The sequence below is a fragment of the Dermacentor variabilis genome, chromosome 1, assembly GCF_050947875.1.
Source record: "Dermacentor variabilis isolate Ectoservices chromosome 1, ASM5094787v1, whole genome shotgun sequence".
Classification (NCBI taxonomy): domain Eukaryota; kingdom Metazoa; phylum Arthropoda; class Arachnida; order Ixodida; family Ixodidae; genus Dermacentor; species Dermacentor variabilis.
Window position 1 is genome coordinate 205,074,285 of NC_134568.1, and position 26,393 is coordinate 205,100,677.

Consider the following 26,393-nt stretch of genomic DNA (forward strand, 5'->3'; position numbering starts at 1 on the left):
TTTCCTTTCGCGACAGACGATACCAAGAGAATGAAAGCTCCCGGCCTGCTTTTCAAGTATACTTTCGTACACGTCAACCCGTGGAGGCATTAGTGCCTCCGGTTTTCACTGGTCATGTCAAGAGCGCTATATTTGGCCTCGAGACGCAAATGCTTCTAATGTGCGCCACACACATTATTTCATTTGACGTAGGCATGGCATTGGTCCTATAGGCAAGCCACAACCAGCTGACGACAACTGAAGTTTAACCTTTCGGAATGTTTCTGTGACTGCAGAAATAATGTTAAAATAGCCATTGGTCAAGTGGTTAATTTAGTGCGTATTAGCACTGAAACTCTCTCGCTGTTCATTGGACGGTTCTCAATCTTTCGCAACCGAATCTACTGTCGTTTTTTCGACTGTGGTTTTTATAGCCGGCGATGGTAATACTAGTAAACGATTAGGCGACCCATTAGAAATGTGACACAAAATAATTATCACAGCACACTTGCGCATTCTGCCGTTTCCACTGCGGTGTCGTGTCACGTTTGGCAATGGATAAGTCAAGCGAGCTTCGTAATGGTCGCTGACCCCGGAAAAGAGCGCGCCGTCAGACATGAATTTAGACCACATCGAAGGCAAAAGTTTCGCTTGAAGGCGCGCAAAGTGAAACAAGATCACGACATATAAATAACTCCGCACCTAAACGCAGGGTACTTAACGCTCTGAAGCCGTTACTTAATACCTGCGGCACAAACAGCGGACTTAAATTTGAAACCTCGGGCGCTTCCGCATTTTTCCTGGTAGCGAACTAAAGCCTTTCAGCAGTGGAATAAGTGCAACGACCGGAAAATTGAGAGGTCACGTCCTTGTGCAGCTTTAGCCTAGTGACATAACAGGCACTCAGGAAATTTCGGTCAGATAAATTTTACCGCTATTTGTCGCAAGAGTTCATTGTAGCTGTGCACCAGCAGACTCTTCCTCAAGTTTGCATTTTGCGTCAGCCTTATACGTAGTCGCCTTTTTTTTCTGCTCAGTATTCTGCCTATGCTCTACGAACATGATACTGTCAGGGGAAGCTTTATCTTTTTTTTATTTTTTTCCCCTAGCGCCTTAGAACGAACAAATAATCCTGACTTTAACAAGTTTTAATGTGAGCTCCTGTTCGCAAGCGAGGCTTAGAGGCTTAATGAAGGGGAGGCTTGCTTTGAAACGAATAGAAGCGACGAAATAAGCCAGCATTAAAGAGAAGGCGCCGGTCAAACCATTATTGATCAGCTAATCTCGCCTTTGAAAAGGAAAGCAGGAAAACTGGGATCACCAGACGTTAAATAACAAGCCATTTGCGGAGGCGGTGCAAATATCAGCAGACTTGTTGCGCACTTGTTAATCTACCTGTTAAATCCAGCCGTTGGTTCTCCTCTGATATACCGCAACAGTGAGGAATGATAGCAGTTGCTGATGTCTATGTTCTATTTTGGTTACGCTATAGCGCGTGCTCTTCCTGTGCTGTATAGCCCTTTCGTCCACTGCGGCATCCAAACTGTGCTGTGTTCTGCGTTTTTGCATACGGAGGGAAGGGGCCAAAGTTTTTAAGAATACAAACTTTCCTGTGTCTTTTGTTTTGCTCTGACTTCTTGCGTAAATTTACATTGGAACACAGTTAAGCAAACGAAACAAAACGCTATATATTCGCAGAGTCGCGTGTAAAGTAGGCGATGTCTTCTGTAGCTCTTTATATGACTCTTTATCAATTATACTAATCAACCGATGTGTCGATGACAGGCTTATGCAACATAATTGTAGTGTAATACGCATGCTCGAAGGATGGCTTTCAATGCAGCACAAAATATGTGTTTCTTCCATAATATTTGAAGAATGGTTATTTTGCACAGGCGATCGCGATCATATCAGGCGCGAGATAGCTGAGGCTGAAAAAATTTTCCCACAGGGGGGGAGGGGGCGCATGCTTTAGTACCCCTTCCATATTCCTCACTAAAGAAGAGCTAGACTACTCTCTCTAGAAAACGTAGAGAAGGGTTCCTCGTGCGCTGTTTTTCACCTTGTCATTTCTTTATATTACATCCCATGCACCTGTGTGATGGCTGGAACAACGACGGCATACGGTGTATATATATGTAGCACTAGTTTTTCACATTAGTTTGTTGGAAGCAGAATGCCATGGCGTTCATCCCTGTGTCTGTGTCTAAGCTGTTTTGGCGTTCTTGGTTTTAGCAATGCAATACCAACAATACTCTTGTATTACAAAATAGACTAGCAGTCATCAGCACTGGTCCTATCACTCAATTAAGACATGAGAGAAATTAGATAAAAAGGAGTACTTCACCTTCTTGCAGCCAGTGGTGGCAGAAGCACGTGATTATGGCTTCCTAGACCGCGGAAAGCGCGAACCTGATCTGAATTGTCATTGCATGAGCGGTGGTCTTCTCGAGAAGCGACCACATTGCATGGCCGCAATACACACACTTTCTTTTATTCAACATTCGACCATCCACCTGTTAAAAACAGCTAACTTCCTCTGTGTATAAATGAGAATGTGTTTTTCAGCAAATTCTGACCCGAATTCTGCAAAAAGAATCAACTCCGCTTCCCTCAAAAGCATTCTTTGTCGATCTAATTTGGACGATATTTGGCCGTGATTGCTCTCGTGGTCCGAGACGACCTCCGCGCTGGCACCGCACAAGCATCAGCTTCAGTCATGACATCGAACCAAGACTTGCAGCGAGGCCGCTATACAGAAGGCCACGACAGTTTTTTTTTTCCACGAGGCGCTTACATTTTTTGCGAGGCCTGTCCAGAAATCTATTCGCATTTGTCCTCCATCCTCAACATGCGCTACTCAGATGTATTTCCCAGTTTTCAACACCAGGGCACTATGTGCACTAACGCCGCTTGCATAGATGAGCAGAGATCTGCCCATCCATTTGCGGTAAGGACCTTCTTACTTTAATTACCCATTCAAACAGCATCACGAAGTGCGCATCCAACCCTCGCTTTAGACAAACGATTGCTGCTACTTAGCTTCATCGCGACATACGAGTTACTTAAGGCAGTATGCGACGTCCATCTATAAGTTTCCCGATCCTCGACCATCATGAATTACAGCTTTCATTTGGAAGGACTTCAGCTTCGAGCAGCTGCTCAGTCTATTTTTTACAGCGAAGCTGTATATGGCTAGGTTCTCGAGAAAACTGCCTGCGTCTATCGATCCGTGCAGATCAAGAATTTCTCCCCATACGTCGGCCCATCCCGAAGATAGTGAAATACCGGGCCGACCTGTGGCGGAGGTGAAGCAGGCTTTAAGCAATCCGCCAACTTGCAAAAATAAGTTTAATATCTTACGTCCCAATACAACCCGTATCCAATATTAAGCTGATAACAGATACTACACTTTGACCCGCGTCGGCCACGTCTACGTTCGCACCGCCCTCTCTTTGTCGGCGTTCCAAGCACTTGCGTATCTCCTTTCCTTTCCTTCCGCTCTCCAGTCGTGGCGGTCCCGTAAGCGTGCTGCCCGCAGGACCGCGAGGCGGAAAGAAATGGGAACCGTCCATGTGGCCTCGATCCCGCAAACTTGGAACGTTTCACCGGAGCAACGGCCAAGTTTAGGGGGAGTTTGTGGGGAACCAATTTTGTGTGGCCTGTGTTGTGTGTGACCGCTTGTGGTTTTCGAGTGACCTCACGACCACTACTGCACTGCAGGACGTCGACCAACGCACGATCGCCTTGGCTATGATGAAGCAGTATGTGCCCTCGGAGTGCGGCGAGGCGCGTGTCTGTTCTACGTGTCGCGATTCGTTAGTAAAAGGTGTCGTGCCGCGTTTTGCAACAATGCATGGGTATGTATGTCCCCCGGTGCCTCATCATGTTCCGAGGCTCGACGTCGTGGAGGAGCGACTAGTCGCGCCTCGCCTTCCATTTGTGTGTATGCGGCGTTTGACGCACGGCAATGAACAGTTCGCCACTAAGGGGCACACATGCACAGCTTCGCTGGTCATCCACCTTCACAGAGTGGAATGACACTTATTATTTTTTACAGCGAAGGTGTATGGACAAGAACGGCACCGAGAGCGGCGCTGCTGCGCCGGCGTTGAGAGCGCCGCATGCGAAGCAAAATTCTATTAGCGGGTGGTACTCCTCTCCCACCTCTCGTTCGCACCGCCTTGATTGCCTCCTGCACTGCGCGTGTTTGGGCACGTTTCGTGCCGCGCGCGGTGTGTGCCTACGTGTGTGCGCGTGGATATTTCATTCGAAGGGCGATGTACAGTCTGTTTCACATTGAGGGGAAAACTCGAAGCGCATTGCATCGCGATGCGGCGAGCGCTTGAGTCAGGCGGCGGCAGCAGCTCGCGCAGGTGCTCGAGGGGCGGGATCTTGAACGGCATCGTCTGCTACGGCGGCGCGCGTCAGTTGCAGGGAGCCGATCTCATCGTTACTGCGTGAAATGGGCCGGTATTCTTTACTAAGCGTTGTGCGGCGCCCACTGATACGCCTCGAAGGTAAGTTCATCGCTGCAGGGCAGTCATAGACGACGTACTGATTCCATACATTCTTGATGGCCCGTTTCTGGAAGGCGACTATATATTGTAACGCGATAGGTCGCCGATCCACACTGCTCGTGTTGTGCAAGAACTGCTGGAAGAGCGTGCAGTCACTCTCTTAAAGTGGTCGCCTCAATCCCCGGGCGCCAACATCATTTAAAATGTCTGGGGCTCGTTGAAAGTATCGCTGCCGCACCATCCCCTCTATCAGTCGCCCGAGCATAGGCTTCGATCCACCATCGTCAGCGACTGAGACGTGCTGTGAATGAACACATCCCTCATCAAGTCATTCTACACTTCACTGCCTTCCAGGATGAGCGCTGTCATCGCTGCCCCTGGGGACATGAGATACAAACTGAAGTTCCGGACGTGACGTGTCCAATTCCCCGCCGGCGGGCAGGGCCTGTCTGGCGTAGTGAATGATTGTCGAGAAAAATCACTTCCAGCTCATTGTCTTAACCTAAAACATTCCTTTAATCGTATCCGTCTGTTTCATCGTGTTCGACCCCCATAGTTATCATTGTTGAGTGCTTTGTTTTCCTTTCGAGTCAAACAAAGACTGAGCACGTTGCGCGCGCATCTTGGTGCGTCTTGTCGCTGCTTATTACGGTAGCACACAAAGTGAAGAAATATACGTGCACGCGCTCAGTACCCCGGCCTTTCGAAAGAACAAACGAAGCATGCTGTTAAATGAAGTTTGTGGAACTCCATTATCGCCAATGAAGGCTCGGACTTTGGCGACGCAAAACGTTTAGTAAAGAATATCAGCTCAGTTCCCGCAGTACCGATGAAATCGGTGCACTGCCCCTGACAGTAGCACGCTTCCCGACAATGCCGCCAGTGCGCGCCGCCGTAGCAGACGACGCAGATCACGACTCCGCCCCTCGAGCGTCTGCGCCTGCTCGAGCTGCTGCCGCGCCGCACGACTCCATTGCTTGCCGCATCGCGAGGCAATACGTTCCGAGTTTTCCCCTCAGTGTGAAACAGACTGTACACGCTTCTATTTGCCTTTAAGAAGATCGGTACGCTTGACGATTATTTTTATGGCTGCAATGCGGCGAAAGGGCAGCGTCTGCTTAACCATGTAAGTGACGCTGAGCAGGTAATTGGAAACGACATCGTATGTGCCGCCGGAAAAATCGTCAGCACATAAGATGCGGCACATACATACGGCACATACGAGCTAAAGTCATTTTTGCAGTTCCTCACAATATGTTTGCTACAAATCCGTGTTGTCTCTGATGGCGGCAACGGATTTCCATCGACACTGTGCGGAAATAAGCAAAATATATCGCTGCATAGCACAAGTACGACATGCGCACACAAGTTTAACTAGTACGTCCCCTACAATATGGAATAGAGGCAGCAATGTAGACAGCTTGGCCATTTTTTAAGAATGCTCAAGAGACGGAAGTTGAAAGTATTAGTAATCATTTCTGCTTCAGCAATGCCGGCGCGACCAAGACGCGGGCGTGTATCGTCCAGTAACTCGATCGATCGGTGCAGTGGTGAAGCGGGAATGAACTCCGGTCATGTTCAATGCATCGTGCACATATTCAATTTCTCGACACGCGTGAACTTCGGCCACTGCTAGCGCATACAACAGAAGTGGTTTCCATTCTTGGGCAGCGCACACACAAACGAAACACGAGAAAGAAGACAGGACAAGCGCTCGTCGAACAAATTAGTTTTTATATGAATAAAAGGATTATGTACCGCGTAATTATTAAATTCATGTGGGTTACATATAAAAACCGTCATACACTCGAGAATGATCAATGAATGAGCCCGCTTCGTTTGCCAATTGTTTACTTCGCTCGGCACACCGCAGTAATCCATGTCTGTCGTCTGCTTTTTTCGTACCATTTTCTTGTGAACCGGCAGAATTTCACTGGTGGCATCAGCCCTTTCATGCTTACATTGCTGTCGTAACAGTTAACAACACAATAATAATTTCCGGTCATACGAAGAGGCGCCGTCGCAAACGAGAGACGTTTCGCGCGCAGCGCGAACTGAACGTGGGCGCGACCGCTAAGGGAAGCGGCGGCGGAAACCTACACCCGTTGGAGATGAAATCGTTCCGCCAGGGGAGAAACGAGCGTTGGCGTCTATGATGAAACTTGGCGTGCGGTCGTCCATATGGCTAGGACATTTCCATCGTCCGCCAACAACCCGTGAATAACTCGTTGGCGACCCTCTGCGCAACCTCGGCGCGAATGCGCTCGTGCCACTTATCGCGTTCGTCGTCGTCGTCTCCTTGGCTGCGTTGCCGCTCATTGCTTAAGGGGGGTACGCGTCGTGCATTGGAAAGAGAAAACTATCACCATCATCATCATCAGCATTAACAACAACAACAACGATCATCATCAGCAATGGCTCGAGCATCGTTGTCTTCTTCCACAGCCGGCTAGTTTGCGCCCCTAGAAGTGACCGCTCGAACGCACTCGTGCCTATGCTCGCGCATTTGTCGTCGTCGTCGTCTTCTTCACAGCTGGCTCCGTTGCGGCTCCTCATTCCAGCGTAGAATTTCAGCAGTTTCATCGACCTGCTTCTTCCAAGCACGACGTGGAGAACTTTATGAACGATCGCTTTGGAAGGATGCACGATCAGGTCGCTGACGATCAAGCTCCAGTCCTCGACATTGGCGACTACAACGTGGACGTGTCACGGCTAGATGGCAACTGGCTGCCCTCCATTATGCTCGAATGGTTCGGGGTATAGCGCTACCCCGATCCCAAAGTGCCAACGACCACGAGGCGCTTGTGTTTGGTCTTAATCTTCGTCAAGAACCTGTCCATCGTCGTCACCGAACCATTGGCCGTCTACCATAGCGACCACAAAGCCATAGTAACTTGCGTTAAATAATAAGCAACACCAAAATATTTATGTATATCTGTGTTGTACACTTAGATATACCATCTCTACATCTTCGCTGGTTATCCACCTTCAGAGTCGAATGGCTGCCGAACTTAAAAAAAAAAAAACTCCCGTACCTGTTGTTGCCACTTGTAAATCACCCATCAAAATCCACTCTCAAACACGCAGATACAGAGAAATCGTGCAACCTGGAAAGGTTCAACTTGTTTTACCTTTATGTGATGCTGCGCACTACGATGACCGTTGCTTTAGTCCATTGAGTTCGTGTCTTGTCTCTTAGGCTCATTCGCATCTACAACCTTCGGTCACTTTTGGTAGTTCCCTGACTCAGCACCTTTTGAATCATGGTGAACTCAAAAATTCACGGCCACGTCGCGAGTTACTTGCCTTCTGCACGAAGCGTTCCCGTCGATTGTTTTACAGCGCTTACTGTTTTTACTTCCAGTGTACGTCACCAACGAGGTGTCGAACCAACATGCTTGACATTCGTTGATCCATCGACCGATGTTGTTGCCTTCCGCCTTCCTCTTGCGGCAATGCGTTGCAGGGCTTGCCGGCGACGGTGAAACTCGGACGCATTAATTTTGCAAGGTCCACAATGCCCACATGTGCAGATTTTAATGCGATAGCATTATAGGCGGACTTCCATCACTTTGGAGGTATCACATTCCTCTGACGAAAAAGCGAGCCGATCCCAGTGGCTGTGCTGTCTGAAAAAGTGGGCCGATGCCGACGTAAGTGCAGCCTAACAAAGTGCCTCAAAGCTCTATAGCTGCCACAAAAGAATAATGCGAGAAACTGGCACATGACGCACGCGTCAAATGTTTGAAAGAGAGACTCTGGCACGAGGTAAACGTGTGTGCGACCGTGGCCTAATGGTTAGAGCGCTGGGCTGCTCTGCTGGAATCCAGAGGTTTGATTCCACCATCGGTCACGCATTTATTTACAGTATTATAGACAAATTTCACTCACCTTGGAGGTATCTAACAGAAATATTAGATGTGTGTTACGAGAGCACGTCGTAGATCGTAGAGATATCGCAAGTTCGTAGAGATACGAGGTATAGAAACGTCACTTTGATAAATGAGAGTGGGCAAGGTCAAGCGTGGCGCACGCACACGTAGGTGTCGAGACGTCACAATGCAAGTGCGCTATTCGCATACTTAGGAAGTTAGCAATGGTAAGTTATGGCTTATTTTATCAAACGTGAATGTCTAATATGTCTCTTACCAGCGACCGTTCTGACCGTATGTATCTAAGCGACGAAAACTACAGAAAATCTGCGATGACGCACTTAATTGTATCATAGAAGCGATGGTTCCCAGCCATAGTGTGGCACACTTGAGCTATTGCATTCCAGTGCGTAAAAAAACTGTCTGACGATTACCATACTCCATAATGCGAAATTTGAGCGCAGCTGACTACGTGTTTTGCTTTCGCAATATATTGAGGCAAAGAATTTGAGATCCAAATCACTGCACCGGCTGGAAGTGGGCCAACAGCGCGAGCGCCTTCGCAGAGTGAGGGACAGTACGGGAACGCTGGCATGACGAGCGCCATCGGAGCCAGCTGCGGAAGACGACGACGACGAACGCGCGAGCACTGGCACGAGCGCATTCGCCCGGTTACGCCGAGGGAGGCTGAACCGAGGAAAGGGCGCCGAAGAACTGCGATCCAAAATTATTGTTGCATCATTTCATTCGTTTTTCAAGATCATAATATTATTACAAGTGAGCCGAATTTAATATGCCGCCAAATGAGCGGGTTCTCCTCCACACAAAAAATAATTATCAACTCTGTCCTTTACTTTTTGGAAGACTTTTGGTGTCTGGGGCAACAGAGGCGTATGGTGCAACTAGAAGCTTCTATGCAGAGTATTTTCCGCCGTACAGATGGCAGCGGGAGCTCCGACGTTGTCGTGCTGTTACTTGTAAACATGCTCGCGAAAGGAGACAACTGCGCTTGTAAAGTTGTAACGGTTGCCACGAGGACCTGATAGGAGCTGCGTTTTCTCACCGAACGTGATGGATTCTGTGAGGCTTCGGTGAGTTTTTCAGTTGTAGTGCAGGTATGTCCCAGGAAGCACCAATATATATATATATATATATATATATATATATATATATATATATGTGTGTGTGTGTGTGTGTGCGTGTGTGTGTGTGTGTGTGTGTGTGTGTGTGTGTGTGTGTGTGTGTGTGTGTGTGTGTGTGTGTGTGTGTGTGTGTGTGTGTGTGTGTGTGTGTGTGTATTAACGGGCAATAAAGTTTATCTTATACTATTGTCCATGTGAAGTAGGAATGCAGATTTTCCACAATACGTTTCACAGGTTTTCCGTTCACTTTAACGCACGTTTCTCTAAGCTATCCAACTCGAGAAAGAGGGTTTGTTCCTTATCGCACTTCCAGTTATGTATTAGAATAGGTCAGTCGTGAGCGAGGTGATGGTGCTATTTAGTTCAGAGAGAGAGAGAAATAGAAAGGAAAGACAAGGAGGTTAACTAGACCAACGTCCGGTTTGCTACCCTGCACTGGTAGGTGCTATCCAGATCTGCGCGATGCCTTTGGCTTGGCTGGGTTTCATCAAATCAGCTAACTTTCATTCTCCCGTCAACTCACTATTGTCGTGTAATACGCATGCGTGCGAGCGGACGTCTGCAGGCGGAGCACTCAGCACGCGGCCTTTTAAAACGAAGCTTTTTCGCCTCTTCCCCTCACTTTCCGGGTGCTGGCTGTTGGATGCTGGCTGTTGTCCTGGACGATTAGCCGGTACCAGACATAGAGCGAATAAGCACCGGATATAGGACAAACCAAGGCGGCCCGGGCCGGTAGGTGATGCACGTAGGCGCAGACGGCCGGGAGCTCCAACGTAAGCCAAATGTGGTCATGCGGTCATCATTTGTTCGCCATCATGCCATTACGATTATTCCCTTGTTGGCATACCTTCGCAATCGTTCCTCAGTCATCACTGTGTCGTCACAACTGGGTTGTAATTTCGTCGTCATAACGCCGCCCTCGTCGTCATACCTTCGTCGTTTCTCCGCCTTTATGTCATTGTGATCATTATTTCATTCTCATGCCGTCGTCATCGTACCGTCATCTTCATTCTGTCATCCTCCTCGCGTGGTTATCGCGAATACGTTGTCATACAATCGTTCTCAGACATTCCATCGTCGTTATACCGTTTTCGTTATGCTGTCATCATCGTACTATCGTCATCGTTTCCGGATCGTCACACAGTTGTCATCATGCCGTCGTCGTCTTTCCAGCGTCATTATACCATCGTCACATTGTCGTCATGCCATCGTCATCATTCCCTCGCAGTGATTCCAGTGATCCTATTGTGGTCATGCTGTCATCACACAGTCGTCGTCATGCCGTCGTGACCATTCCGTTGTGGCCATTCCTTCATCATCTTGCCAGGGATGCGCATGATCGAGTGCCGTAAGCTTAAGTTGAGCGAGGCGTTTTCCGGTGAAGATGTGTCAAACTTGATCGTTCGCTCTATGCTTGCAAATGGTCGCCGAACTAGAACAGCGTTCTTGGCAAACAGAAGTGAAAGCCTCGCTTAAGTCGACTCCTACAGAGCGTGGGGTCCACATATATTTGTTTGGACAAATTCTTGTCCGAGTCTGTACAGTACAGCGGCGGTAAATGGGAATTTCGTTTCTGCGAGCCAAGATAGGGTGCGCGTCCTTTATTATCGCACCCCAAGGAAGACCATGCCGATCAATATAGTGAATGTTACGTATTAATTTTTCTCGCCAATGCAATTTCGAGTGCGTAATAGCTTTAAAAAATTAGATTCTTGAGTTTTACATGCCAAAACACCTCCAAAAAAGGCACACCTAACCTGCGCCATATTGCTTTTTACGGGGCAAATGGGTACAGAGCCAAAATATTTGTCTTCTTAACGACAAGGTACATATTTAGTGCTAAATATTCCCGCATTCCCTGCTATGATTGTAAGTAACAGTGCCAAATACACTCTTCAATTTCATGGACGTCGTCCCGAGCATGAGCTTTGTATGCAGCCGACACTCCGCATGCAGCGGCAAATTGTTCTAACACCTTTCGACTGGGAAAGAAAAAGTGTGGTCGCTTATGCCCGGCCCGTCGGTCAGTTAGAAGTTGTAGTGTTAGACAGAACCTCTGGCGAACTGTTCATTGCAAGCGCCGGTAAAACACTCTGTGCACAGAGAAAACGCATATTTTATAAGAGGCAAATAAAAACAGCCAACCAGGAAGACCCACCGCAGTAAAATGCAGTAAGCGATGATGTCCACAGAACAGCTGCAACGCTGCTGGGCGTCTGTCAGATGCTTTTACAGCTTGAGACTCGATGGCCGAAGCAACATCGTCATTATTTTTTCCGTTTGCATATGAAAAGATTAAACTACTAGCCTCGCGGTCGCTTCTGGTGCCGCACATCAAGAACGTGCTGGGCTAGGAGGCATGCGCCTACTAGGAGGACCCGACCTGCTGCTGCCTTGCTTACTATGGAACTAATAAATAATACTTATCTCTACCGCTCCGCCACATATACGTCTAAAATATGCCATACAATAGCGGGATAAAACCACGTGGACCACCACTGGCCGTGCGAACTGCAATGTGGGGACCACGTGACCCCCTCTTCGGCGCTCAACTTACATGAAAAATGTGATTATCCGCACTTAGAGCCAAGCCATTACGGAACGCTATCTACATCCACTTGGCTTTGTGTATATTAAGCTGGGAGTATATGCAATCATGTCATGACGTAGATAAGAGCCACTGCGCTCGTGCAATCACCGTGCGAGGTCGCGTTAACTAAGTTATGTTAGAAGCTCTCACAACATACGCATATCCCTTTGGCGGTAAATAGTCAATAATTGCTGCATGTTGTAAGGCGATTATGAGAAAGATAATGTCTCTGGAAAACACGGTCGCAATGCACGGTAAGTTTTGTGTCGCATTTGCCTAAGCATACCTTGACCCGTTGTCGTGAACAGTTCACTCACTGCCTCCGCAGCAGGATAAGAAAAAGCGTAACACTAATATAGTACGGCTGTACAAGTGCATCAAACGAAAACGTTCGGACATATCAGCGGTGGCTGTCCATGGCAATAACAGGTCCGCCAATTTGGCAGAGAAACGGAAACCGGCGTTCACCAATGGTGAACTAGCAGTACGTCCTCCTCGCGACGTTTAAAAAAAAAAGAAAGCTCATTGCAGGTCTGAGAATATCCACAGTGCACTTTATATCGAAGGTTGCGTCGCTGAATTTGGTTATTAGTGTGGAAAAACTAAAAAAATAAGAAGATCGACTACAAATAACTGAAACTGATTATCTAAGTAAGTAAATAGGTTTCTGATCCTGCTGAATTATCTGTGCAACACTGTGGGTCACTGAAATGCATCGGACGAACCAGCAAGATCATGAAGATGGCATGTATGCTTAAGGCTTTAATGGTGCGTTTATTATCAAAGCCCGATGTAGTGATGTTGAATACTTTTGAACAAGTAAGGGCAAACATTTTAGTGGGTTGATCAGACTATATTTTATCTAGAAGTTTTCCTTTGGTTATGCTTTAGATGTCATGAAAATGCACAAGCTTGCACTGTATAGCTTGTTTCTTTCGCTACTGCGGAAACGATACAAGGCCTCTAGACCTTCACCTGATGCGAGGCGAACACTGACAACGGTGCAGACCGGTTTCGACAAGAAATACTTATCCGGTGCGCACCAATCAGACAGCCCCCAGAAAGTAAGGAACGCCTCCTCGGGGCCCCTCGTAAAGCGACGCGGCCAGCCGGTCACACGCAAGCGGGAATTCCGAGCACGGGCGCGTTCGGCCAGATACGAACAACAACAACAAAAAGAAGAAAGAAACGCGTCAGGCTCCAAAAGAAAGCTAGTCGCTTTAAAGAGAAACATATACGTATGTGGAACAATAATCACCGGCCTAGCTCACTCAAGGGAAATGTACAACTGCGTACAAAAGTGAATTGCTCTACTGCTGCTTCTATTAATTTCATTTTAAACTCAAAACGGAGGTTTCACGCTCCTATTCGTGAACGACTTAGCAATGTTATCGCCTACCAATACGGGCAAGTTTTTGTTTATTGCTACCCTTTCTGTTATAAAAAACTGGTATGAATGGCATCACCGTTCACTGTGGTTGTATAAACCGATAAATAATGAGTGAGTAACATCAACTGCGGTTTCCTTTCACTGATAAGGAAGGAAAGTAGCGCTTTTTCTTGCTTTCTCGGGTCTCACGCAATATAAGCTTTCTTAAAGTGGCTTTCCAGCTGCACTTTATGTTCTATAATAGCACTAACAGGTCCGCTATACAATTCATCTTTCTGCGGTTGCACCTACAATGCATCTTTGAATTTTCGTTGAAAGAGGAGCAGAAAGAGTGTGAAATAAGCTTATTGTCGCTACCAACACACCAGTGGTAGGCGGTACGCTGAGATGAGCTCAAGCGTGCACGCCGCATGGTTCTTAAAGGTGTACAGGCGTCCGCTAGAAAGATGAGCACCACGCCTCCGCTTACGCGTTTCTTTGTTGATATTCATTTTAGGGCTATGTACATGTTAACTTTCTAATTAAGGCGAAAGCCTCAGATGGCTCATGGGTCGAAAAATCCGACGACCGTACGGCATTATGGCATCAAAATTCAAGCGCATGCGTCAGTAAGCCATCCATTTCTTTAGCAGTGAAAGAGCTCGATTCTCTCTGTTCACGTTGAATGAGCGCCCTTCTAAATAATCAGTGTGGCCGGAAAAGTGTCTGCGAGAGGTTTTTTTTTCGGTTTTGTTCATATTTTCGGAGAAATGTACACGTGTCTTATGACGTTCGATTATTATAAGAAAGCCTACGAGAACTGGAAGTAAATATGCTGTTGAAAGTTAGCGCTGTGTGTTTGTCTAATTTGCCTTGCCGTGTCCCTCTCATTCTGCCTACGTTACAAGAAAGTAGAAGTCACCAGATATACGAGCCCTCGTCAAATGAAGTGTTAAAAAAAAAAAATATTAATTCAGTGAAACCAGCATATGTGCCTTTATGGTTTTCATAGACTTGCTACGACCATTCTAACGTGCCATTAAACAAGCAGAACCAGTGGAGATGTTTAGGCGACCGAAAAAGGAGAACGAGACAAAACAATAGGAAGTAACAACGCATTCGAATGAGAATGTCAAAATAATTTAACGAATGCTTCGCGAGGCGGGATCGAATCCCGGCCACGGCGGCCGCATTTTGATGGGGGCGCAATGCGAAAACACTCGTGTGCTTAGATCTAGGTGCACGTTAAAGAACCCCAGGTGGTCGAAATTTCCGGAGTCCTCCACTGCCTCATAATCAATAAGTGGTTTTGGCACGTAAAACCTCATAATTTTTTATGCTTCGCGAGCGCGCAGGCTTTCGCATTTATCCTCTTCAGCGTAAGCTGACATGACTGTCAATTTTTTTTTTTCAGAAATGATCAAGAATGCCATTCCACAAACTCTAGAGCGCACTTTACTATACAGTACATTCCCGTTAAATCGAACCTGGTTAAGCAGAATTTTCGAATACGAAGAACAATATGTGAACGTTTGGTTAGTTTCTGATAGATACAATGCAAATGGGAGATCCGCCTAGCAGGAACCACAAATTCGGTGATGTTACGTGATGTGATTGATGTTACGTGAGTGACGCTTCCAGTTTAGCGCAGCTGGAGGCCTGTATCGGTAGACCTCAAGGAGGCGACTCTGCTGACTACATGAAAAACAAATGGCGCTTCTGTTGGACGTAAACAACTATGCCAGCTTCGTTGATGATGTGGAAGCCTGCAGAGTTAACACCATGCAAGCAATAGTTGAGGGAGTCTTCGAGGAGATTATGCAGGCTGATAATGATGGGTCAGGACACTGCTTAAGCGCCACAAGAACCACCGGTGTTCACACATTACGCAGCTGATAACGCGCTGAATACGATGGGGAAATTAGTTCCAACAACATGAAAGCGATGAATAATTTTCGAGCAAGATGGGTGAAACGTCAGCATTTGACAGCGCACAGCTTTGCACATCACTGGCAAGCAACAATTACTCAAGATATTAAACAAGATTGCACGCAGCAATACTTCTTCCTGTATCACGCAGATGCACTAAATGTCTCATCTATATCTAAATTTTGTTTTAGTGCTATTTAAGCATTATTGTGGCGTGTCTTTAATATTGTTCGTTGCTGCAGGAGTAGTATATATCGAGCTTTCTAAATCACTTCTGATAGCATAAAGAAATCTTCCCGGTCCCCTGGAACTCTTCTCAGAGGGGTCGAGTCTACTATATTTCATACAAACTTATGTTGCCAATAGGCCCAGGGGCATTACTGCAGCGAACAGATCCCGATGCAAACTCAGATAGGCTTCCTCAACATGGTTGCTAGCCTGACAGGCTCCTTTTTATCGGTGTATTTGCACGCAGTGCTAAACTTGACCATTAAAAGAAAACGTATCAATCTGCACAATCGCGTGTAACATGCGAATCAGTCACCACAAGGCACAGTGAGTAGGATTTCTAAAACTACCAATTAAGGTACTGCGGTCCAAAGGGCCTCCCGTATCCTTGTTCCGAATAAAATAATGAGGGGGCGAAGACTACCGTTAATTTGACCACACGACGTTGTGCGCAGTTCGGGAAGCCGGATCAAAGCAGTGATAAACGAGCGGCATCGCAAAAGATCGATAACGGTAACGATTTGTGAGGCAGGTTCTCTCATTAGCGAATCCCCGCTGACGCAGCGTGTCGTCAGAAGCTGCGAACAGGGATTCACTTACGCAGTTTGGTTGTTTGCAGAGCAATCTAGAGGCATTATATATAATGGGTGAAGAAATCAGCGAGGACGACCTAACTTAAAGGCGGAAGAGTAAGTTAATCAGCGGAAGCACAAGAAAAAGACAGATGCATGCTTCGCTGAATAGGCTTCCATAATATATATTCTAATACAGAGTACCGTCGACTAAAAGAGCACTTGAGATGAGGGCTGTAGGTGACTCCAAACAGTAGGTGTAAGAATAAAAAAAAAGAAAATGAAACGTGTAAGCCGCCACCGCTGAGCTTTCTGCTATTAGGTGATCGTTGCCTTTGCTTCCTTTCAGAGCCGTTCGATGTTCTACCAAGCAACGCTCCAAAAAGAATACCGGTGAATTATGGCCTAGAGTTACGTTTTGCCTTCATCTATATGGCATGCATGTGTATAATGAGTGTATACTATTAGAGAATAAGTTATTAGCGTCGAAAATGGACCCGAATGTTCTACCGAGGATACCCAGACAAGCAAGCAAGTGAGATACCTGAATTGTCCCTGTCTGAAACGTTAACTCAAAAATATAATCACAAGATGTGAATTGCAAGCACAGGAGAATGCCAGCTGCACTCACCATGGTAGCTTAAGATATTTATCAAGCGTTTATGTATTTTATTTATATATTTTTTAAGTATGCATGAGGCTATATTCTAAGGCCCTCACATTTCCGACATCACACATACATTGGCTGTCACTTGACACTCCAGATAAAAACAAGTTGTTCAAATCTGCCGCGATTTTGATTCGCTAGCTCTGGAAAGTAACTTATTTAACAGGGAGAGGCGGGCTAGTTGGTGGTCGATATTGGAATGCATCATTTAACCGCGCAAACAACAAAGCACAAAGGAGGAAACACACGGACAGGTGCGGAGCAGGGGTAGAAGGATTGGTGGGGGGTGGCAAATTAACTGACCATTGTCGCCACTGTCGTAATTGCGCGCCTAGGTTCCGCGACACTAAAGTCTTCAAGATGCTTGCGTCACAACTGAGCCGAGAAATCTGCGAAGCTTACTGTATAAAAATGCAATCTGGCAGCTGCGTAAGCAGCTCTTCAGTGTCACTGAGTGATAAAGAGTTCAATTATTTACATGCAAATTTATGTCACTCACGCCCGCAGGCTAATGTCGAGTGATGGTTGTCAGATGATTAGCAAGTGTGATTATGATTCATGTATAAATGCGGGCTTTCCCGGAGTAAATCTCAGTTGAAGTTCCGCGCCTGTCCTGTGTGTTTCCTTCTTTGTCCTTTGTTGTTTGCGCAATTGCATGATGCATTCCAATAGCTCTGGAAATCAGGGCTTGAAAGCAGAATATCCCTCTCCAGCGTAGTGGTTGCTGGCGCAGTGCACTCTAGTATTGAGTAGGCATCCCTGAGGAGATTCAGGACTTCAACATTAGCGTGTTCACCCTGGTAGTCATGAAGGGAGTGCGCCCATCAGTGGCGAAACCATGATGTGTCGCCACCCTGGCTACGCTTTCCGCCCTCTATCATCGTTACGGGATGTGCGTATTGCCCTGGAAAACGTGCAGTATCCCTGTGAACCACTCACAGGGGGCAAGCAGAAAAGGCAGAACGGTGCGCGTCAGACAGAGAAGCCTGCCTGCGAGCGAAGTGTGGTAATCATGCATGGCGTTTCGTCAATAATACATGGCCATAGCTCGAGTATAAATGGAACTGTTACTAAATGATGTGGATATACTGTGCACGTCTGGAACACCGCGCACTTCACGCGATGAGCACTGACCAAGAACACACAAAAAAAGCTTTTACGCTCGTTGCTGCGTGTACTTCCTCGTGCGTTAGTAATTTTCTGTGTGTTCGTTCAGTGGTAGACACCGCTTTTACACGTAGGCACCCACAGTGGCTTTAATATTTCATCCGCGCCTTCCTGCTGGTCCAGTAGACCCAGAAAGAGTTTTTCGGAAAGAGTGCTTTTGGCGTGCTAGTTTGGTCTTCTTATTGAACATCACACACGATTTTGCCTTGAACAGCACGGATCGAGAGAAAGAGAGAAGAATAAATAGAGAAGGCCAGGAAAGTTAACCACAGGAAAAGCGCCTGGTTGGCCACTCGAAGCTGCAGAAGGGAATAAAAAAATGAGACATAAAGGCGAGACGCAGTGAATTCGTGCACGTGCGCCACCAGCAGCGCACACTGAAACGCGTTAGCGTAGGCCAGCCGACCTCAAAAAGCACAAAAGTGCCTTCCGTGGGCCGACAAGCTGCGAGCAGCGTCGGCACGGGCAACGTATGAACGTCTAGTCGCCCCAATACGTTGGAGAGTGATTGTCTCCGTAAGTAAAATCAAAGACAATGGCGCACTGAATGATCGATGTTTCCCTTCGCAGCTGCCGAACTCGCATGTAGGAATGTCGGCCATTCCAATGCCTTCTGAACAAGCTATCGAGAAAGTAACTCCTAACCACAGTCTAGACAAAAGAGATGCCTCCCGTTGTAGCAGTCTTGGTGGAGGTCGGAGTAGTAGAAAAGTGTAGCAGCCATCTATACATAAGCTTATCGCTGCGCAATTCATATTTCAACACAGTTCAACTATCGGGATAGCGGTTACTATAAGGTTACGGTTTCTTGACAAGTAAGCACTCTGAGTAATTGAGCGTAGACAAGGATGTTCTGTAGGTGGACGAGTGGGCACAGCCGTTTGTCAGCCAGATCTTTTTTGGGAGAGAATCCCAGAATCCCTCTTATACATGGAATGATGGACATCGTAAACACCGCTAGAGAGTGGGGGAAAATATAAATACAAAATAATAATCTTTGTTTGGGCTATTCAGTTAATGGCTACGAACGATTATGAAATGATGCAAACAAATCAGTGTGCGCACCTAAAACTACCTACCACCAACTCTTTTATTTTTAGGTCAGCTCACGACAACTATGCACTGATAGCGCAATGCACAAGAATTAACAGATGCTATACTTGCAGTTCGGCTGCGGACTGTGTCTTTTTCTCCCCAAACACCATTTTTTAATTTGCTAAGAGTATACGAAAACACAGGGAGCCTTATTCTTGTCAAGCTCCCTGCTATTTGTCTATTTCTCACACTTCCTTACTTGTTCAGAACTCGATATGGCCTGCGGTGGTTGCAATACCTATTACACCAAACGCCATTATATTCACTTCGAAGTCACACACGCCGCCATAAGCCTGAAAAAATACGACGATAGAAATAGCTGAAGAAGTCTAGTCGCAGACGACGTAGTGGCCCCATTTCCTACGATGCTCCGTTTATTTATTCTTTCAACAATCGACAACCCATTCCTAGCAACTTTGTCGAGTGTGTCCTCGGCCGCCCACTGAGTAAATGGATGCAACGTCGCAATAAATACGGCCGGGGTGCCTTCTTTGACGTTCGCACGCTTCCACGAAGGGAACGTAACACTGCCACGTGCAATTCCCGGTGCCGCCAGCGAACACGTCCATTAGCGGGAAGGAGCGGTCAGGTATGCCGTTTAATTAAAGCGCCAGACTGCGCCTGGACGCGTCGTTTCTTCGTCCGATCACAGCCTCCGATTCACTTCAGCCCGTCGTCGCGGCCAGCGGCGGGGAAATAAGGATACTCTCACCCGCCACCTCACGTGAAAGTCGGAGGCACGAACGTGGCGTTTCGGCGCGAGCGAAACCAATTGAGGCATCATGGGTGGCCGTGCACTGTTATCGGAGCCGTGTTTCATCAACTGCGCCCCAGGCTCGGATGGCGACCGGCACGCCGAATGGCTTTTCCGGCCAGCATCATCCGATGGACGCGGCCGGGGAGAGAGCGCGGCCGAGCGATGTTGCCGGCGGCCCTTTCCACCTCGCTGCTCGGAACACGAAAGTCGACTCGGAAGGCGTGGAGGGATTTCCTTTCGCGGGCACAATGGCGGGGGAGCGGAGGCGCAATGACGCGCGCGGTAAGCAGGCCCGGCGCTCGTATACGGCCTGCCTACGCGGAGAACAGCGCGCGAGTTCCTCCGGCCGTGAACACCGAGCAGCTCCGCCAGAAGCGCGGAGGTAAACAGCGCCGCTCGAGTGCCGGGAGACTGTTGGAAATATTTGTTTAAGCCGACGCCGACCGACAAACCCTACTTCTCAAAATCTCGAAGCGGCCCCTCTTCGCAGCACGCAAAATTCGACACGGCAATGGGAAGGAAGGCAGAGTGCGGAAGTGTCGCAGGTACGCACTCCTGCGTCGACAAATTTGCGCTTCTCTCCCTTCGGCTCTCCGGTGGCGCTGTGTTCACAGCGTCTGCTTTCCGTGAGCCAAGCTGACGCTCACATCTGCGGGTGAAGGTGCATCATGTGGCTCCGGCTAGTTTGTAACTCTCGTTGTTTCAGGCGAGCTAATTAGGCCACCATAAACAAATAGAAAGTGTAGCGTCCCGCTCTGGCGTTTAAAAGTAATTTCATTCATTACATACGACTCCCTTTTGTTGTTTTGTTCTTGTTCTTACTTTTAAGAAATTGCCTGGAGCATATAAAGCGCCATTCACTCTGTTCACACAGATTGGCTGACAGCTGGCGGACGTTACTGACACGACCAATCAATACGGCCAGTTACTTGATTAACCACTAATTTACTTTCCAATTGTTCACTTTGGGACACATATTGAAATTACAAAATAAGAAGGAGCCGTAGTCAAGTCCTGGCTGTTTAACCGAAATCCTAAAGCTAGCAGCCGTTTCGAGATATGCGGTCCCAATAAATTTCTTTCTTAATGGATTATATGTTTCTCAATACGTTCCACAACTTTTCCGTTTGAAGTTTCTTTTTTTCTTTATATCTACATCCTTAAAGATAGCTGATACCGTTACTTTCTCATTATTTTTTCATTCAGAATTGCAGGTCAAGGAACTGTGAGCATTACCGATTGCCGGCATGCAGGTACCGTGCAGGTGCTTTTTCTGAAGCTTAGCTTCATATTGTTATGTATAGTTATGCACATGATGTTGAACTAAACCCAGGACCCCACTCAGACTTCGACTCTCATACTAACTCTAGCAGTGAAATTTTGAAAAAGATCCTTAAAGAGCAGACGAAAAGAAACAAAGCGTTAAAAGAATTGATCTAGCTGCAACATGAAAAAGGTAGAATTGACTGTTCATAGTTTCGAAACTAAACTAACATCAATTGAAGACGAAATGACGCGCTTGAGAAATTGAGGAAATAATAGCCCAATGGGAAAAAACACGCGGCGATACGCAAAAATAAATTGAGCAACTAACCACAAAGCTTAATGACTTAGAGAACAGGAGTCGACGCAACAATTTAGCTATTTAAAAATTAAATTATGGGGTTTTACGTGCCAAAACCACTTTCTGATTATGAGGCACGCCGTAGTGGGGGACTGCGGAAATTTGTACCACCTACGGTTCTTTAACGTGCACCTAAATGTAAGTACACGGGTGTTTTCGAATTTCGGCCCCATCGAAATGAGGCCGCAGTGGCTGGGATTCGATCCCGCAACCTCGTGCTCAGCAGCCCAACACCATAGCCACTAAACAACCACGGCGGGTAATTTAGTTCTTTACGGCGTGGCTGAGGAACCAGACGAGGATGCGAAATCACTTGAACGCATAGTGAAACATATCTTTAAGGACATACTGGGCCTTGAAATAAAATCCCTAGAAAGGATCAACAGGGTAAGTGCCCGAAGCAGTGGCCGAAAGCGCCCAGTCATTGTCCGACTCTTCTGGTGGAGGATCGTGTATTGTGATTCAATTCAATTCAATTCAATTCAGTTTATTTGGACATACATAGCTGGTACAGCATGTCCACGAGGCGCGGCAAAAGGAGGCAACAATGCCTCCTGACAGGGCCTTCACCTCGGGACCACACATTATTACAGCAGGTCGGCATGACAAAATACTATTGTGAGATCAATGAAATCAGTGGAAATTCAGAAATACAATGCTGCGTCACATATGACAAAAAGCGCATAATCTTCGGGGGCGTGTACAGACCGCCGAATGCTGTCCCTGAATATCTTGAAATGATGAAAGACTATCTTTCAAAACACACCAATACAAAGTCAAAAAATCATCGTAGCTGGGCAGTTCAACTTATAATACCCGGAATAAATTGAAATGCTCTTACACACGACTATCGGGAAGTACGAAGTTCTGAATCACTACTGGACACCGCCTTCTGTTTTTCTTTAGGTCAACTGGTTACTGAAGATACCCGGATAAATGCAGCCTCATCGTCGCTTCTTGACCTAATATTCGTGAGCGGTACGCTGCAGGGATCTACTGTAACCACTGAAAGCGGTATTTCCGATCACAAGGCGATTATCTTATCCTGCCCCGTACGAACGACTTTGACAACAAAAAAAACCGGCCCCCACATATGCAAAACATTATGCGCAAGCTGACGATCCTGCCGTATTCAGCTTCCTGGTGTGAAACTTGCCAGAGTTCAATAGAATGACAGACGTGAACGAACTGTGGTCATGTTTTAAAGACATCGTTTCTTTTTGTGAAGCTAATTTTATTCCGCAAAGGAAAAAGCGTATCAGCAGAGACTACCCATGGGTAACCCGAGAAATAATACAGATGAAAATAAAAATAAAACGCCAACGGAAAAAAGGAAAGAACGGCGACACCTATAACCTTATTGTTACTTTACAACATAAAATCGCAGAAGCCAAATCGCGTTTTCACAACATTACCTTAGTTAATGGCGCAGAACCCCCATAAATGCAGGCACCCGCCGTGGTTGCTCAGTGGCTATGGTGTTGGGCTGCTGAGCACGAGGTCGCGGGATCGAATCCCGGCCACGGCGGCCGCATTTCGATGGGGGCGAAATGCGAAAACACCCGTGTGCTTAAATTTAGGTGCACGTTAAAGAACCCCAGGTGGTCAAAATTTCCGGAGTCCTCCACTACGGCGTGCCTCATAATCAGAAAGTGGTTTTGGCACGTAAAACCCCAAATATTATTATTATAAATGCAGGCGATATTTGGCTGATAAACACGAAACCATTTCACAAATAAAAATTTCAGATACCATTATTTCTGAACCGGAAGGTACTGCGAAGGAATTTAATACTTTCTTTCCAATCTGTTTTCCCGAAACATGCCTCTAACGCCCAACTAGAACCGTATCCGCTGATAGTGTCCATGCCAGAGTTAACTATAAGCGAAGTACGCATCATTTCCCTTTTATAAAAATTGGATTTCAAGTATTTTCCTGGCCCCGACAACATTACTAATCCATTTCTAAACCGTTATGCCAAATGGGCATTCAAATACCTGCGCAAAATATTTATCACCTCCCTTGAAACAGCGACGTTACCAGAAGATTGGCACAATGCTAAGATCATTCCAATTCCCAAACCGGGTTTGAAATTAAAATCAAATAACTACCGCCCTGCGTCGTTAACAAGCGCTTGTTGCAAACTATTAGAACACATAATATTCAAGGCCATAATAACCCATTTAGAAAGTAACAATCTGCTTTACAGCCGACAACACGGATTTAGATCAGGTCTGTCAACCGTAACCCAACTCACTGAGTTAACGGACGAAATGTCTAATGCAATAAACGATGGAGACCAAATAGACGCAATATTCTTACATTTTTCCAAGGCGTCTGACGTTGTCCCGCATCAATATTTAATTACAAGACTCTCAGCCTTTGCTATTGACAGCAAAATAATTTGATGGATTTGCAGCGTTCTATTAAATCGAAAACAAAGTGGGCAATAGATAAGCATGTCTCGCAGCAACTTGAAATTTACTCAGGGGTTCCGCAAGGGTCCGTTCTTGCTCCTATCTTATTTCTTATGTACAGTACGTCAATGATATCCAGTTCAATGCTAATGGAATGGTTCAAATGCGGCTTTTCGCCGATGATTGTGTGGTACACACAGGTGCACGTAATATAGGACCCCAAATCGAACTAAACAATTCACTTCAATCCATCCGTTCATGGTGCGACAAATGGGGCATGAGACTGAATGCATCAAAAACAAGATGCATCCCATTTACTAACAAGAAAAATCCAATCACTTTCATGTGTACTCTAGGAAACATCGCACTCGTCAAATGCAATCGAGTAAAATACGTGGTCCTCAATATCACGTCGAACCTTAACTGGGAACCTCCCTTCTCCTCCATATGTCAGACCGCTGAAGGTAAACTGTCCTCCTTAAGAAGAAAACTGCGAAATACTCCGCCACACGTCAAATTAAATGCCTATAAAACGCTTATCAGACCATCATTAGAATATGCTGATTTAATCTGGAGCCCTTATCAAAAACACCTAATTGATAAAGTAGAGCGCATACAAAAACTGGCAATCAGATTGATATATTCTGATTATTAAAGGCAGTTCAGTGTCTCTGAACTACTATTGAAAGCACATCTAAAACCACTGCACAACGAATAATAATCTCAAAACTTAAATTCCTTTACCTTTTGTACCCCGCCCACCTCAAAATTCCACGGTCACGTTGCTTAATTTATCCGTTTTTACACTTATCAACAACTAACCACAGTAAAGTGATTCGCCAACCTCCAGGCCGCGTTAATATGCATAAATATTCACTGTTTCCCTCCGCTATCTCTATGTGGAAAGACTTACTTAACAGTGCTTTATGTTGTAATACTGTGGAATCTTTTGTAACCAAAGTTAAAACCATGTATTGCCGTTCATGATTGGTGTTGTTTTCCCTTCGTAACCTACAACAACTACAAGGGCCGTCAAAGCCTGCAGTATGTTCAAATAATATATATATATATATATATATATATATATATATATATATATATATATATATATATATATATATATATATATATATATATATATATATTTGCGAGGGTCCCGTTGCGTTTGAGGCCCTCGTCTGTATATTGTATCTTACCCATTCATTGTATTTACAGAATAATAAACTGAAGCTGACAGGTGTACTTGTTTATCGGGTGATCGCGTGTGTTCCAGAACATTCTACACCACCCGCGTCGCGCATACATGCATTCAGATTGCACAAGGTGCGGTGACAACAAACGGCGGATAGAACCATCGATGATGCCTGAAGTCACAGCGCTGAATTGACCCGGACACGACGACAGGACGGGCGCACGTCGTGTCGTCTTTCTTGTCTGCGTCAATCCGGCGCTGTGACTTCAATTCATGCAACGAACCAACAAATCGTCAATAAATCGCTTCGTACGCGCGTCTTCTTCACTGTGTATATTTGCCTTCAGTGAAAAAGAAAACTATATATATATATATATATATATATATATATATATATATATATATATATATATATATATATATATATATATATATATATATATATATATGAAACCAACAGACAATGAAGGCAAGTATTGGGAAATATAGCTTTAACATTAAAGGCCTACCACAAGTGAAGCGCCAAAAACACGGACCGCATGAGGAGGGTATAAGACATGTCGCACCAACAAGGCCGAATTTCTACGCTTCTCAAGTTTAATAGACAAATCGTTTGAACTAGTTGGTACGATTCTATCTCAAAAAGTCACATAATGAAGTTAACGGACAATAAAGGCAAGCCAACAAAATTCATAAATAATTGCGCAGTTTAAAAAAAAAATATTTTCCACTATGTTTCCCTTGGCGTCATTGTCTTTTTCCTACATGAGATGGAGCCCCTCGGTTCCCCTGATTGTTCCCACTCAGCGTAAATGTTTGTATTTCTTACAGAGCGAGAGAACGAAATGCTGCACACTGGTGCCTTACGGTGCCGCCAAGCACCGTTGGTATCCCGCCATCCGGTAAACAGGCAAATGAAAAAGAAGTTGGCCTGCACTATACTGGTCAAGCAGGGAATCTGATAATTCCCCCCTCGAGCCTGAGCCACGTGCTCTATACCGACTTAGTCGGTATAGATCATCGTATCATCGCCAAAATGGGTTTGAAAGAGCCACCTTAACGACCGTTAACCGCACCGCAGCCCTACAGACGGCACCGCCGGCAAGAAACTCCGAAAGATTTAATTACCTGATCCAATGACTCAGGGACAAATAAGCGTAAAGGCATGTTCTGTATTTTGAAAATATTTGATCGGGCAATGCTTGTCCGTTGAGCTGAGACAGCTACACGCCTGTATTGGCTAGAGCTCCTCCATGTAAGGCACGGACCGCGG

The 26,393-nt window shown here is 46.1% G+C and overlaps 1 protein-coding gene and 1 pseudogene across 2 annotated transcripts in view; both read right to left on the reverse strand.

Moving 5' to 3' along the window:
- Ac76E (adenylate cyclase type 2 Ac76E) overlaps nt 1–26,393 on the reverse strand; it is a 944,861-nt gene that overhangs the window by 581,445 nt on the left and 337,023 nt on the right. The gene's annotated exons all lie outside the window — the stretch shown is intronic.
- LOC142567875 (U2 spliceosomal RNA) lies at nt 3,234–3,414 on the reverse strand (annotated as a pseudogene).